The sequence below is a fragment of the Balaenoptera acutorostrata genome, chromosome 11 (genome assembly GCF_949987535.1).
Source record: "Balaenoptera acutorostrata chromosome 11, mBalAcu1.1, whole genome shotgun sequence".
NCBI classification, from domain to species: Eukaryota; Metazoa; Chordata; class Mammalia; order Artiodactyla; family Balaenopteridae; genus Balaenoptera; species Balaenoptera acutorostrata.
Genome location: NC_080074.1, coordinates 26,477,871 through 26,493,717, shown reverse-complemented (window position 1 = coordinate 26,493,717; position 15,847 = coordinate 26,477,871). Strand labels below are relative to the sequence as shown.

General features: G+C 41.8%; 1 pseudogene; it reads left to right on the top strand.

Annotated features, from left to right (window-relative positions):
- Positions 1-14,605: 14,605 nt before the first annotated feature.
- On the top strand, positions 14,606-15,071 carry LOC103015226 (60S ribosomal protein L23a-like; annotated as a pseudogene).
- Positions 15,072-15,847: the final 776 nt, after the last annotated feature.

Here is a 15,847-nt window from a genome sequence, read left to right as displayed (position 1 = left end):
AGACTTGAATGGGGGCCCTCAGGCCTCTGAAACGTGAAGATGTGAGATAAATTCAACAAAATGTGGGTTATCACCATCCATAGGCCCCCACTGCAACCCAAAGGCCAGGGAAATCTGAGGAAATTGAAGTTCATGGTATTAGATCTACTTAAAAATTTTTTTAAGTGAAGGAATAAAATAACCTAGGAAAACTAAGATGGAATTACCTATGGGACTTTCCTTCAAAGCCTTGTCTAGAACTCACAAGATGTTTATGAAATGCCATCCACTAAAAGAAACAGTTTATAATTTAGTGTGCTGAGATTTCCTATTAATTCAGCAAAGTAGAAGGGGACAACAGAAAGCTTATATTCCAGGATTACAAGTCAGAAAGTCCCCTTTATAAAATTAGGGTCTCTGGGTAGTTAGCCACAGAGATCTTGTCAATTATTCTTGAGCTCATTTGGGAAAGAAGTAGACTGACATTTTTATAAGCTTACTTTTAATTCTGCATTTCACATGGAGTGCTTGACCCAGTTGTGAAACGACACACTTTCCATAGCCTGGTTGGGATTAACCTGACTGAACATATAGCAAATCAATTCACCCAAGGAATGGATGTCAACTTAGCCTTAAAGAGAAACTTTCCTGTAAAGAAAACTTTGTACTAAATTCAACTTGATACTTATACAACTTTCATGATCGTCAATTCTTTTCCATTCTTATAAGTGATGATACTGAGTTTCAAACTGAAGCTGATGAGTTATAAAAATCTCCATTTAAAACATTCTAACTATGTTTACAGATATTTTTATGACACCCAGGAGACATGAAATGCAGGACCATTAGTTCACTGGAAGATGAAGACTTGGGGAGTTAAAATGTTTCTCAAACATAAATTTTCAAGTAAATGAAATCCAGAAATCAAACTTCCTATATGATAGGAATTGTTCAAAGCAATTAACAAAATATGAGATAGATATAATTTTTTCCCTATGTCATAGATGAAGAAATATAAGCATGGAGAGCTTAAGTAACTTGCCTAAGAGCTCACAGCTAGTAAGTAGCAGGGCAGGGATTTAAGGCAAACTGACTAGGGAGAACACATGTGATAACCAGCGTAAGTATACAGCTTCCCAGCTTCTGCTACTTCCCTTCTTTAGCTGGTATGTGTATCTTTGGGCTGTTTGGTACCAACTCTGATCCCATCTATATGTGACCTTATCTTTCAAGCATCTAAGCCCTTCTCTAGCAAGTCTCACTGGCTTAGCTTGGATTAGTGTCTTCACTGTGGGTTTTTTACTTTAACACAACCAAGCAATTCCTTAATTCTCAGCAGACACTGACTGGGTCCTGGGTGTCCTAATTTAACTCATTTCTGGTACTATCTACCTGGACATAGCATCAGATCCCACAGGTTAAGGACTCTGTCCAAAAGACTCCCTCGACCCCACCCCCAAACTTCAGATGCCAATCACAAGTCCAGGTTGTCACCTGTGCATCTGACCTGCTAGCTGGAGATCCTCTGATCTCCTGCAACCGAATCCTTGGGTTCGATTAACTTGCTAGAGCAGCTCACGTAAACATTTTGCCTCCTAGATTACTGGTTTATTATGAAAGGATATAACTCAGGAACAGCCAGATGGAAGAGATTCATAGGACAAGGTATGAGGAAGGGGCTCGGGTTTTCCAGGCTCTCTTGGTGCACCACTCTCCCAGCACCTCCATGTGATCACCAATCTGGAAACTACAAATCCCGTCCTTTTGGGTTTGTTTGTTTGTTTCTTTTTCCACACCACACAGCTTGTGGGATCTCAGTTTGCTGACCAGGGATTGGGCCATGGCAGTGAAAGCACCGAATCCTAAATGCTAGACCACCAGGGAACTTCCCCGTCCTTTTGGGGTTTTGTGGAGGCTTCGTTACATAGGCATGTCTGATGAAATCTTTGGCCATTGGCAAATAATTCAACCCCCAGTTCTTCTCCCCTCCCCAGAGGTGGGGGGGGGGCGGGGCTGAAAGTTCCAACCCACTAATTACCTGGTCTTTTCCCCCGGCAACCACCCTCCATCCTTAGGTGCTTTCCAAAGGTCACTTCATTAATATAAACTCATGTGTGGTTCAGAAGGGTTTGTTATGAGTATTAAGACACCTTTATCACTTAGGAAAGTCCAAGGGTTTTAGGAGCTCGGTGCCAGAAAGGGGGACAGAGACTGAATATATATTTCTTATTATAAATCACAAACATCACAGTTTTCACGTTTAAGTTGTCGGGACATTAACTGGAAAACCACTCGAATGCACCTGCTACATCTCAATGAGTTCCTTACAATCAAGACTTGAAAAACAACCACAGGCAATAATATTAGGGAAGCAGAAGTGGGAGGATTACCAGTGTTGATTACCTACTATGCGCCAGGCACTAAAAGTTCTAAATGCATTACCTCATTTATCTTTGTAACAACACAACAACTAAATGAGGTCAAAGACTATCAAAGGGTCAATCAGAACAATCAACAGTGTTAAAGAACAATGACAATACGAGATATTAGAAGACCGCAACAGCCTAAGAGGATTGAGCATAGAAAGATGGTCTACGGGAAAAGCCCCCAAAAAATGGATTTAAATTTTTCTTAATTTACATTTTGAATGGGATTATATGCAAAATTCAAAAGGTACATAAGAGGGTTTTTTTGTTTGTTTTTTATAGTCAAAATAGGTTATTGATTGGGACCATAAATTTTTTTTTCGTAAGAGTTTTGTAATGGACATTTGTCATTTGTGTCTGCCCCACATCTTTTCTTTGTAGTTCTTCTATATTATGAATTCTCCTTTCCACAGATAGAAACAAACAAAGACAACACATATCCTAAAACCCTTTGCTGCTAGGATATAGACATGTGACTATATTCCAACAAACCCCAAACTTAAGCAAGACTTGGGATACAGGTGAAAACTTACAGATACACTATTCTGCTAGTAAGTATGGCCCTGGGGCATTTGCTTTTCCGCAGGAACTGCAATGGGGATACTGGTGCTCAGTCCAGGTTTTATAGATGTTGAGCATCCCTTGGCAGCCACAGCAGGATTTCTGCTAGAACACCTCTGTGGTGTGTTTGGACATTTGTGATGTAGTTGGACATTTTTCCTGGCTGCTTTGCTTCTGACTGTATGACATGCAGGCTTTGTCTGTTGGCCCTCCCAGAAATTCTAGTTAATACTGTGCAATAAATTTTTACTGAAACTAGCTGGAATGGATTCTTTCTTTGAAAGAGGTCTCAAGTTATTGGGAATCTGGGATGGACTAGGTGACCTGGTTGGATAAGAAAGCAGTAAGGATGTGATACAGGTAAAACACTGGCACCCAGTAGTAAAAGAGTCATGAAAACTATTGCAATACAAGTTAGGATGATACTGTTTCTTCCTCAGTTTAGAGAGATGCATCAATAGATTGTATCTCAGGATGTCAAAATTAGAGTGAGCCCAGCCCCACACCCCAACCTCCCCCGTTAGGCAGAATTTATAGGGCAGGAAGAAGAACCTGCCCTACATCTCCTGGGCTTCTCAGAGAAATCAAGGATGTAAAAGGGGGTCAGAGAGATGATTTGGAGAAAATGATTGAGGAGATCTTTTTTTGAAGAGGCTTCTGCTCTGCTTTAAGTCCTCTCTCCTTTGGACAAAGGGTGGGGGGGGGAGGGGTGATAGGTGCTATCTCCCAACCTCAAGCCTAGTGAGAGAATTTCCAGTAGACCACAGGGTAAGTTATGAAATGAAGCCCCCTGCAGCTGGAAGACATAGAGGACCAGGGTCTGACTAATGACCAAGAAAGCGCAATCAAGTCATGGACTGAAGTCCAACTCCTCCATCAAAATACAGAATGTTTAGAAGGGCTGGTTAAGTGCTCTGGAGATAGAGGAACCAGGAGGGCTGCTACGTTGCAATCATCAGGCACTCCCAGAGTTTGCGGGGGCAGGGGATGAGATTTCCCATAACTACATGTGGGTTAAAAAGGAGAAAGCCTTGGATCCTAATGATAGGTCTTTTTAGAAGGACCTTGGCAATAAAAGCTGAGCATGCACTGCTGGATATCCAGGGGCTGAGGAAAGAGTTGAAAGGAACCATCCAGAATAGAGATACATCCACTGGAATTGAGGGAACTGCAGGAGAGGCGGCCTGTAGGGAGCATCCAAAATTCCTATGCAAGTGCCCTGAGAGATGAATCGGCTTGAGCCATCCTACAGGCCCACCAGGGGTCACCAGCTTTAATCATCTGCAAGGCCCAGAGAACACGAAGCCACCAGATCAAGTCATAACTCACTTGCCTCTTTCCCTCTCATCTCTACCCTACCTTCAACCTGAGAGAAAAAGAAAATGACAGCTAGCAGGTAGAGGTGAAGGTAGTCAGGGAGAGCAAGAACAGCCACAGAAGCTGTCAGAAGTTCCATCCGGGGGTAGAGAAAGACCACCTTCTCCTCCTTCATCCCTGAATGAAGTTGAAAGAGTTGGTGGTAAATATAAAATTGCATTTTGATTATATCATGAGTTGTGTTCATATTAGTCCATGGCTCCCAGTGGCAAAACACCAAAATGATCAGCTATAGTCACACAGAATGAAATGCCAGTGAAAGCAAGGCTCTGGCGGGTGGAAAAGGAAGGAATAAAAAGGCTCTGAGGTGAGTAATTCCATTTAACTGTACAATAAAATTTAAAGAAAAAAAATCACAAGTTTAAATTCTCACTTCAGAGCATGGTCAGTGAACGAGAAAGGTTCTGTGACTTCCCTAAAATACTCTTTTATTTCTTGCAGGCACTGAGCTAATGAAGCTGAAAAGTCAGAGGCAGAGACGGAGTCTGAAGATCGATGAATTACAAAACAGATTGAATTCAAGTCTCACCGGGTCTTTCAGGGAATTTATCGAGAAAAAGTGGTTCTTCCCCTGAGTACTGGAATGGACATATTTTGGAGGTGTCAGATAGCCCCAAGAATCTAAAGCCCGAGAACTCACAGAGCTTCCTGGACCAACAAAAGCAGCCTCTCCTTCCATTCTGATGAGGCTGGTCCTGCCCTGTTCAAAGACACCAGCTTCCCTCGGTGGTCACCTTGCAAGGGGATGTCCTCATGGCCCACCCCTACCTCTGTTCATTGACTCCAGACCCAAAGCTAGAGGCTGATTCTAGCACGCCCTGAAATCAAAATCAGACCTAGGAAGAGAAGGCAGACACACCAAAAGCATTGCAGGATTATGGGAAAGTATTCTGAGACTGTTAGGAAGAGAAGGTCAGAATTTTAGATTGGATCAAGCTCATCTTAAAGGTGCCCCCACCGAAAATTCTGGATACAATGTGCTAGAATAAACAACTGGAAGAGGTGTCAACTTCTTGACTGGTTGTCTGAGACTGAGTCTCAGTGGCGGCCTGTGCATGTGAAGTTCAGATGCCATACATACCTTGATGGAACATACAGAAGGGAATCCAAAGACTTACAGAGACAGGAATATGACAGTGGATTTATAATAGCTTTTAAAATACCTGAACTACTCACCCAGTTTCAGAAGAAAAACCCACTGATGAGAAGAGCATGAGCATGCCTGAAAGTACTTGCCTGCTGTAGGCCAGGGATGATAGCAGGAGATGCCTCCACGGGAAAAGGTTTCCTGAAGGAGTAGATGTCAGCTTTAACCTTCACAGTGGGTCCACATGCCTGAAATAAGCAGAAGGCTTACGTGTGATTATCAGAAGGATTTGATTCTTAGGGATATTGGAGAGTGCGTAATAGATTGTAGGGTCTTTGCGGCTGAAATACATGGATACCAAAGTGTGACTAAATTTGTATAACAACAACAATAACAAAATCTAAGTCTGGGGAACAGGGGCTGATTTTTGTCACGAAGATAGAGAGTCACAGTCCTTTACCCAATTCCCAGACCCAAGTCACTTAAAAGACCCCTGGAAAAAGGGGACACAAGACACTCTTTAGGAGCAACCCAGCAGTGGCACCACAGGTGTACACCAATGTCCCCCTCCTCCAGCAGGGGCACCACAGGTGTACACCAATGTCCCCCTCCTCCAGCAGGGGCACCACAGGTGTACACCAATGTCCCCCTCCTCCAGCAGGGGCACCACAGGTGTACACCAATGTCTTCCTCCTCCAGCACGGGCACCACAGGTGTACACCAATGTCCCCCTCCTCCAGCAGGGGCACCACAGGTGTACACCAATGTCCCCCTCCTCCAGCAGGGGCACCACAGGTGTACACCAAAGCCTCCCTCCTCCAGCAGGGACACCACAGGTGTACACCAATGTCTTCCTCCTTCCCTTTAACAAACGCACTTGGAGCCACATACTAGGGTAACTGGGCCCTGGGAAAAGGGCTTATATTGGTCTTTCAGGATTTTTATTATTATTCCTAGCTGATGCTAATATCTGGAGGCTCCAAATGCCATGTGCAGTTCTCTGGTTGGTGTAAGGGAGTTTATGGAATACAGGTGCTAGTGGGGCTCACCCACAGTAGGACCATTTATAGTGATCCTAGTGGATCCTTGAATCCCCTCTATAGTTATTTCCTCAGTTCTCGAGTGCTTAGTTGTAGCCAAAGTACTGACAGAATAGACATACTGGGTCCCTAACCAGTGATGTGTTACAATGGTAGGAACGGTCAAGTCAGGTGGTTAAATACACAGAAGTTGAAGTCAGACAACACGGGTTCAAATCTCAGTTACTGCTGAAGACCTTATGCAAGCTTCTTATATTCTCTTTGGCTCAATTTCCCCCATTTGTAAAATGATAGTTCTTACTTATAGCATTATTATAAAGATGAAATGAGTTAACATGTATGTACAGTGCCTGGAAAATAATGTTTGCTATTATTATCTTCCTTGCTTTATCAAGTATATATTTATGCAGTTAACTGATTTTCTATTTTATTTCCTTCTGCTTTTCTCCTACTATTTTATATAGACTATATTAATGATGGTTAACCTTAAAACTTAGTCCAGAGATCACAGAATAACAACATGGGCTTGTTACTAAACTTGAGGAGGAATGCTCATTTCTCAGCAATCCTGGACTTGGAGTCAGATTCAGGGACTGCTAAGACTTTAGGGCTCTCCTTTTGGAGAGAGGGTGAGCACGTCCTCACTTTTTTTTTTGGGGGGGGCCTCATCGCGTGGCATGCGGGATCTTAGTTCCCTGACCAGGGATCGAACCCACGCTTCCTGCAATGGAAGCATGGAGTCTTAACCACTGGACCGCCAGGGAAGTCCCTGTCCTCACTTTTATAAGGAATGGTGGCATTATCTCAGGCTATGAGAAACTTCATGGCTTAAAGGTAGATTTTCTATGGATGCTTTGCTGAAAAAATATTATGACTATAGTGAATGTTCAATAATATTCATGTATAGGTGTCCAGTTAGTTCTATTGAATTCTGATGGTAGTATTAAAGTACAGAGTTCATGTAATAGTAACTTGTTTAATGTCATTCCAATGTGTTTTTTCCAACACCACCAAGCAATTCTCCAGTTCTCAGCAGAGACTGACTGGGTGTCCTACAAATTTAACTCAATTCTGACACTATCTACCTGCAGATAGTGTCAGATCCTACAGGCTAAGGGCTCCGTCCTGTATGGCTGCTTCCACTTCAGATGCCAATCATGAGTCTACGCTGTCACCTGTGCTTCTGGCTGACTAGCTATAAATCAAAGGTCCCCACTACCCCCTCCTCAGGTTTGACTAATCACTAGAGCAGCTCACAGAACCCAGAGAAATATTTGCTTATGTTTATAGTTCATTATAAAGGATATTATAAAGGATACAGATAAAGAGCCAGATGAAGAGGTCCGAGCTCAGGAACTGGGGTGCACCACCCTCCTGGCATGTGAATGTATACATCAACCCAGAAGTTCATTAAATCTTGTTGTTCAACAGCTTCTATAAGGAGGAATTTTTATAAGGGGAAGGCACACCGCCACATTTCCCTGTCTAGAGGTCAGCGGGTAGAGCTGAAAGCTCCGACCTTCTAATCACAAGTTTTCCTGGTGACCAGCCCCATCCTGAGGCTATCTAGGGGCCCCACCCTAAGCTACCTTATTAGTAAAAACACAGGTGTGCTCAGAAGGGGTTCCTTATGAATAACAAAAGACTCTCCTATCACTCAGGAAATTCCAAGGGTTTTAGGAGCTCTGTGCCTGCAACCAGGGATGAAGACCAAATATATACTTCTTAACGTAGATCACAATATCACATACACCCCAATGTTTATAGCAGCATTATTTACAATTGCCAAGATATGGAACAGGCTAAGTGTTCATCAACAGATGAATGTATAAAGAAGATGTGGTATATATATATATATATATATATACACACATACACACACACACACACACACACACACACACAATGGAATACTACTCAGCCATAAAAAAGAATGAAATTTTGCCACTTGCAACAACATGCATGGACTTGGAGGGTATTATGCTAAGTGAAGTAAGTCAGACAGAGAAAGACAAATACTGTATGACATCACTTATATGTGGAATCTAAAAATTAAAACAAACTAGTGAATATAACAAAAAGGAAACAGACTCACAGATATAGAGAACAAACTAGTGGTTACCAGTGGGGAGAGGTGGTGGGGGGCAAGACAGGGATAGGAGATCAAGAGGTATAAACTATTACGTATTAAAAAATAAGCTACTAGGATATATTGTACAACACAGGGAAGGTAACCAATATTTTATAATATAAATGGAGTATTACCTTTAAAAATTATAAATCACTATGTTATATACCCGTAACTTATATAATAACATACATCAACTATACCTCAGTAAAATAAAAAATCACAATATCACAGTCATCCATTTCATTAGATTGTAAGCTCCATGAAGATCCATTTTCTCTCTTGTTCACCACAGTATCCCCAGAGCTAGTGCAGGCTTCTCTGTACATGGGATTCTCTCAATAAACATTGGCATAAATGACTCGATTTTGAATACAATAATTGTATTGTTAATTATCTATTGCTAGATAACAAACTGCTTCAAATTTAGAAACTTAGAACAACACACATTAATTATCTCATGGGTCCTGTGAGTCAGGAGTCCAGGCAAGACTTTGATGGGTCTCTACTCCAGGGTCTCATCTGAAAGCTGCAATCACAGTCTTGGCCAGGGCTGCAATCTTAGCTCAAGGTTTGACTGGGGAAGGATCCACTTATAAGCTCACACGATTGTTGGCAGAATTCAGCTCCTTGAGGGTTGTTGGACTGAGGGCCCCGGTTCCTTGCTGGCTGTCAGTTGAAGTTACCTTCAGTTCCTGCCACGTGGGCCTCTTCACGGGGAGGTTCATAACATGGCCACTTGCTTCATCAAAGCCAGCAAGGAAGAGGGTCTTTTAGTACAACTGAAATTAAAATCCTATGTAATGAACTAATGTACATGTAATCACATACATTCCATTACCTATTGATTAGAGACAAGTCACAGGACCTACCCACACTCAGAGGGAGAGAATTATACAAGAGCATGGATTCTAGTAGGCAAAGATCATTGGGGTAACCTTACAATCTGTCTGCCTCTGTGATTCACCAAATACCCTTATCAAATCAGCTAAGCTGTAGCCATTCTCTAAAGAAGGCCAGACAGTTAATGTCTATGAAATGCCAGAGAGTTCTCATTAGCTCAGCCCTTATTACCCAAGTCCCTGCTACTGTCAAGTTACATAGGGAAGCAAAGGTCATCTTAAGATAAAAATATTCACTAATATCAAACTTGCTCCCGCTCGAAAAACACTTCTCCTCTTAATGCTAGTACATGTCCTCTTACACCTCATTTTGCCAGAGTGCCTCCTGCTAATTATGTGAGTCTGCAATGCAAATACAATCAAAACCAATTGCACGGGCACTTCAAAAGAAAATTATTTGAATTATCAGAGGCTTAGGAGAGGCCCTTGGGAAAACTGATGAAGCGCTCAATAATTTTGTAAAAATATTCTTATTTGGATCATGTTGGGAAATTTGAGTATGAAATATTATGTATCCTGCTGTCATACCATTTTTGGAAAAATATTACGAAAAAATGTCAGCAAAATATTTTTTTTCATTCTAAGAAAGTTGCCTAGATGCAAAATAGAGTAACCTAACCTTAAATATAAGAGAAAATAGCATAGTCCCATAATTTTATTTTATTTTTATTTGGATCTCTTGTGGCCTGGGTTCAAATCCTAGCTATGTCAATTACTAGCTGTGTGATAGACAAGTTAGTTTTTCTGTGCCTCAGATCACACATCCGTAACATGGAGATGCTAGTAATAATAGTACCTAAATCACCTTGTACTTCATTTGACCCTAACGACAACCCAGGAGGCCAGGGTTGAGGCAGGTGCCTTGACAGGGTTAATGACTGTGATTGGGTAAGATGACCAGAGGTCCCTTTTTTTGCCTCCAAAATGCTGGGCTTCAGCAGCATGAACCAGAGTGGCCAACTAATTAAGGTCAGGGGAATCCACACATTTAGGATAACCTCCTCATCTAAATGGTTTTTGAAAAAGTCCATCTAACATGAATCCACATAAAGACCAGATGATGTACAGCGCACCTCACAAGATATAAGAGCATTTAAGTAACTTTCAGAAGGTCAATAGATTAAAAGTGGTGTATTCAGAGCCAGGTGTAACTAACTCCAAAGCCCACTTTGATGCTTTTTTCATACCCTTCTCTTTGTACAGCCCCATAGATAGCAGGATGAGCACCAGGCAAGAGTGGTCCAGAATGGGAGAAATGCCCAGCACTCAGAAAATAAGGGTCAGATCCATAGCCAACCCCAGAAAATCACTAGCCTTGCTTCCCCGCCCCCTCCTCTTCCTCAACTAACCCTTTCATTCCTTAGCTCTCTCCTCCCTTCCCCATACCGCTTGTGTTCCTCCAGGCTGCTGCTTAAGAAGGTTTTTGAGATCTCAAGGGTAGGAAAAAAGAAACAGTCTAAATCAAAAAAGCAAATAAACATTGCGCCATCTTCCAGCTGTTCTATCTGAACAGAGAGAGGAACTCAAAGCAAGGCCCAGGAGTGTTGAGTTCATTTTCAAAGCACATATAGTGTTCATTCTTAATAAACCAATGGATGGAGTGAGACAGAATGTAGAGAGACTGAGGGAAGGGTCACTGCTTAACAGATCAATGCCACGAACAGAAGCAGCTGAGTCCACACGCGTGCAAACAGATTGAGGTGCTGCTTGGGTCTAGGAAGGATCAACAGTACCTTTGGAACTTACGGTTCTGAGTGTGAAGCCTGGCCTTCCCACTTGAAGCAAGTCACTGAGTCTCTTCTTCAGATGTGAGGTAGAGAATAATCAAACTCCTTAGAGGCCAAGCTGGGAATGGAAAAGAAAATGAAATGCTGAGATCCAAGTGGTATTGCCTTGGAAAATAATCATTGTGAGGGAAGGGAAGTATTATTCCATAGCTGGTGCTGGGTACAACCTGAAGAATGAAATGAATTCATGCCACTGTGGAAATATTTTGATTCCTCTGTGACTGAAACGAAAAGGACTATAGATAACATGCTACATGGTATTGAATGGTAAGGCGTGAGAGGCAAATCTCATGAACAGAAGTACGCGGAGAATTCCAAATCCTGAGGGTACATTACTCTTCTCAGTACAGTGATGAAGGGGGATTAGAGAATATTTACACCCCAGAAACCTCAAAAAACAAGGAACAATAAATATCATCCAGGTGGGTCAACTATCTTAAGTTAAAAAATTCTTATCTCTAACAATCCTGCTCAATACAGTTTCAGTATTTAAGGGTAAAAAACTCTCCAGTATAGTTAACAATGTATTACACATTTGTTTAAACTCTTGAAAATAGAACCTTTGATCTTGAGTCTATAATGTCTACAAAGTTTGTAAGACATGTTTGTTACATACATTAGATTATAAATTATGTGTATTAGAATGTTAGTTAAATTAGATTTTCTCACTGTCTCAGATCACATTCCCTAGAAGCAGAGCCTGAGACAGGGTTTGGGGTGCATACGGTTTAGTGAAGGAGGACTCAGGAGAAAAGAGTGAGGGAGAAGGACAGGGCAGGAGGAGGAGCTAAGCACGGGGAGGATCTCAGCCAGAGATGAACTTCAGGATGATTCCACGGGGAAGCACGGCAGCATAAATAGCATCGCAAAGCTGATCCCACCTTGAGGCAAGGGGGCCAGCCTTTTGTACCCCATGTCAATCAGTCACTGGCTGCTGGTTATGACCCAGGCGTCGGGAGGGGCATAGGTGTAATTTCCTGGGTGGAGTGGCTCCCTTTGGGCTGAGGGCAATTCTTTGGAGAAGGATGTATCTGTGAATGCTTAGCAGCCCAAACTCACAGCACCTGGGGGATGGATGCACGAGTCAGGAGAAGGTATGTGGCCAGTGGGCCAGCGGCATCCAGTACACTCACAACAGCTGTGAAATAAACTCACCTGCCTGCGATAAGCAACCCCATACCTAGACCCTCCCTAGCCTTCTATTAAGGAATCTCATCACTATCAATATGGTATAGATTTCTTGGGGGTCAGTCACTGGTATTGGCTTTCTCCATTTAAGCCTGTTTGAAATAAATACTTTCTCTGGTAGAGTCAAATCTAAATATAATGGGAATCTTCATTTTTCCACAGACAAAAGCAATTCAAGATGGATAAGAGTAAATAACAATTTAAAAAAAATCAAACACTGAAAAACAGGAAGAAGATCTAATTAAATATTCATCATCATTCTCAAAGGAGGATGGTTTTTTAAGCCTGGATGTAAGGAAAAAACCATAAAGGAAAACGTCAGCAGGTTTTACTGCATAAAAGCATAAAACTTCTAACCATCAGGGGAAAAACAAAACCAACTCTGCATAAACAAAATAAAAAGGTAAACAACAGAAAAGAATATTTCTGCAAATGTGAAAAAAAAATTCCTTGACAAATGATGGTTGCTAATTCAGCAAGGGTAAGATTTTCACAGCATGCTTATTGGCCAGATTCTGGAATAAAATCTGCACCCAGCAAAAGGGATTGAAAAGAGATTAAAATATCTTTTTTCAAGTGCCATACGTGACCAGCTATAACCTTGGGCAGCTTACTTCATTGTTTTTTATCTCAGTTTCTTTATCTTTAATGTGGAGATAATAATAGTGTCTACCTCTTTTTTGTTATCATTCTTAGGGCTGCAAGAGCCAGACGTCCTACTAGGAATTAATTGTCCATACTTATAAAAAGAAGAAGTGTTAGAAAGAGAAGAAGGAGCTACAGGGGGTGACAGAGCAGAAGTATTAGGGAAGAGTAAGTGGAGATGGAGTTGACAGAATCAGGGCAGCATATCTAACTAGGTTCCACCACGCTCTGGCATGAAATTATCTTTGGCAGAGCTAAAGCTCTACAACTTAGGCCAAGGAGTTGTCAGAGGACCCTTGATGCCCATGGAGAATTCCTTCTTACCTACTTTGAGAGAGACAAGCTTGCTTTCTTCTTCTCTGGCTCCCTTGCCATTAGGTGCTGTCATACGAACAAATTCTAGCTTATGGAGTATGAGTGGGAGTGACGTGTACCATTTCTGGGCACACACACATCATATTCATCTGTGTTCTCCATTCCTTTTCAACTGCTGGAAACTGGATGTGGTGACTTTACCTGGGCCACGCAGATGACAAGAGACCCTAACACAGGGCAGAGGCACTAGATGGAAAGAGCTTGAGTCCCAGAATTACTCTGTGGAGCAGAGCCACCTAGAATACCCACACTGGATAGTTTCATGAGCAGAAAACAAACTTCCTTATTCATGCCACTAAATTACTGGGTCTTGTTACAATTAAGTCTACACTCATTCAGCAATGTTGAACTAAGTCTACTGATAAATGCCACTTAAAGCCTTTCCTACGGAAACACCCAAGGCACACCGGAACCGTGACCCTACCAACAAACAGCAGGAGACAATACATGTATGTGAAAGGCTACACATACAGTTTGAAGGCTGCTGCCAAAAGGGTTTGGCTCCAAACATTTCCCGTCTTGGCCTGCAATAGGGGCTGGCAAACTTCTGAAAAACAGGACAGATAGGAGATACTGTAGATGGCTTTGTGGGCCATACAGTCTCTGTTAAAACTGCTCTGCCTCTTTGTAGCACAAAGGCCATCATAGGCAATACCTAAACAAATGGGCATGGCTGTGTTCCAATTAAGTGATTATTTACAAAAACAAGGTGTAGGCCATATTTGGCCTGCAGGCCATAGTTTGCTGACTCCTGACCAGAAGGACCCCTGGAATTCCTGTTGTTAGAGAATCATTTGTTTGGCCTATACTTAGCAGAGTCTTATTAAAATGTACACATAGGCAGTAAACCAAACCGTAAAAGGTGGCATTGTTTGTAGCCTTACATTGTACCTGATTGTCTTGAAGAAGCTATATTATAATGCGTTTGACATTCCTGATCAAGAGCCTAAAGTTAACCATTTATAAAAATGATGGGTGTCATATTTAATCAAATATTAACTCTTTAACTGCCCAGTTTAAAATTTTCTAGACTAGATAAACATCAATTTAACAGGACAATATTGAAAATGCTCTTATCAATTTTATTCAGGATACTACTAGCTTTTCAAGATGGTGCCGAAAGTGAGGAAGGAAACCCCTGTCCCTCCCAAAGCTGAAGCCAAAGCAAACACTTTGAAGGCCAAGAGAACAGTGCTAAAAGGTGTCTTTAGCCACGCAAAAAAAGATCCACACCTCACCTACCTCCTGACAGCCCAAGATACTGCAGCTTGAAGGCAGCCCAAATATCCTTCGAAGAGCACCCCTAGGAGAAACAAGCTTGACCACTACACCACTGTTAAGTTCTCTCTGACCACCAAATCAGCCTTGAAGAAGACAGAAGACGACACACTGTGTTCTTTGTGGGTGTCAAGGCCAACAAGCACCAGATCAACCAGGCTGTGAAGAAGCTCTGTGACACTGACGTGGCCAAGGTCACACACTGATCAGGCCTGATGGAGAGAAGAAGGCATATGTTCGACTGGCTCATGACTATGATGCTTTGGATGTTGCCAACAAATGGGATCATCTCAACTGAGTCCAGCTGCCTAATTCTAAATATATATATATATATATATATATATATATATATATATATATATATATATAAAATATATATAAATATAGATACATATATATACATTCACCATGAAAAAAGATATCTCTAGAGAAAGTTATGATTGAGTCATTGATTGACTGGCTGATAAGGGTACTTGAGATACATTATCTCCCATCATCACAATAGCTCCCGATGTGGCTTACCAAGGGGAACACTGAGGCTCAGAGAGGTAATTTTCTAAGATCATCCAACTGATAGAGAGAGATGTGCCTAGCTTCAACGCTTCTATTCTCATACCACTGCCTCCTGGCTAGAAGAAGGAAGGGCATGGGCAGAGATTTTGATGGAAAACTAGAGGCTGGCCAGGAGAGGAGGCCACTGGGCTCTGGACCTGGAGGGATAGGCTTATGTGGTCAAGAGTATCAGGAAGCAGAAGCTTGACCACTGTGTGTTGTTAGTGGGTCATAACATGAATAACTGGCTGAATATTCCAAGTGTGGATTGTTATAAGTATAACATGTAGCCTACAAAGAGCAGCTATGAAATTATTACATTTACTGAGTACTTACTATGTGACAGGCAGCATGCCAAATACTTTTCATGGACCCTATCATGTAATCTTCACAATAACCCTTTGAAGTAAGTACTATTATTATTATCTCCATTTTATAGTTCAGGAACTGAGGCACAAAGAGATTTAAGCAACTTGTCTAAGGTCAAAAGGTTTAGAAATGGCAGAGCTAATATTAATCTTG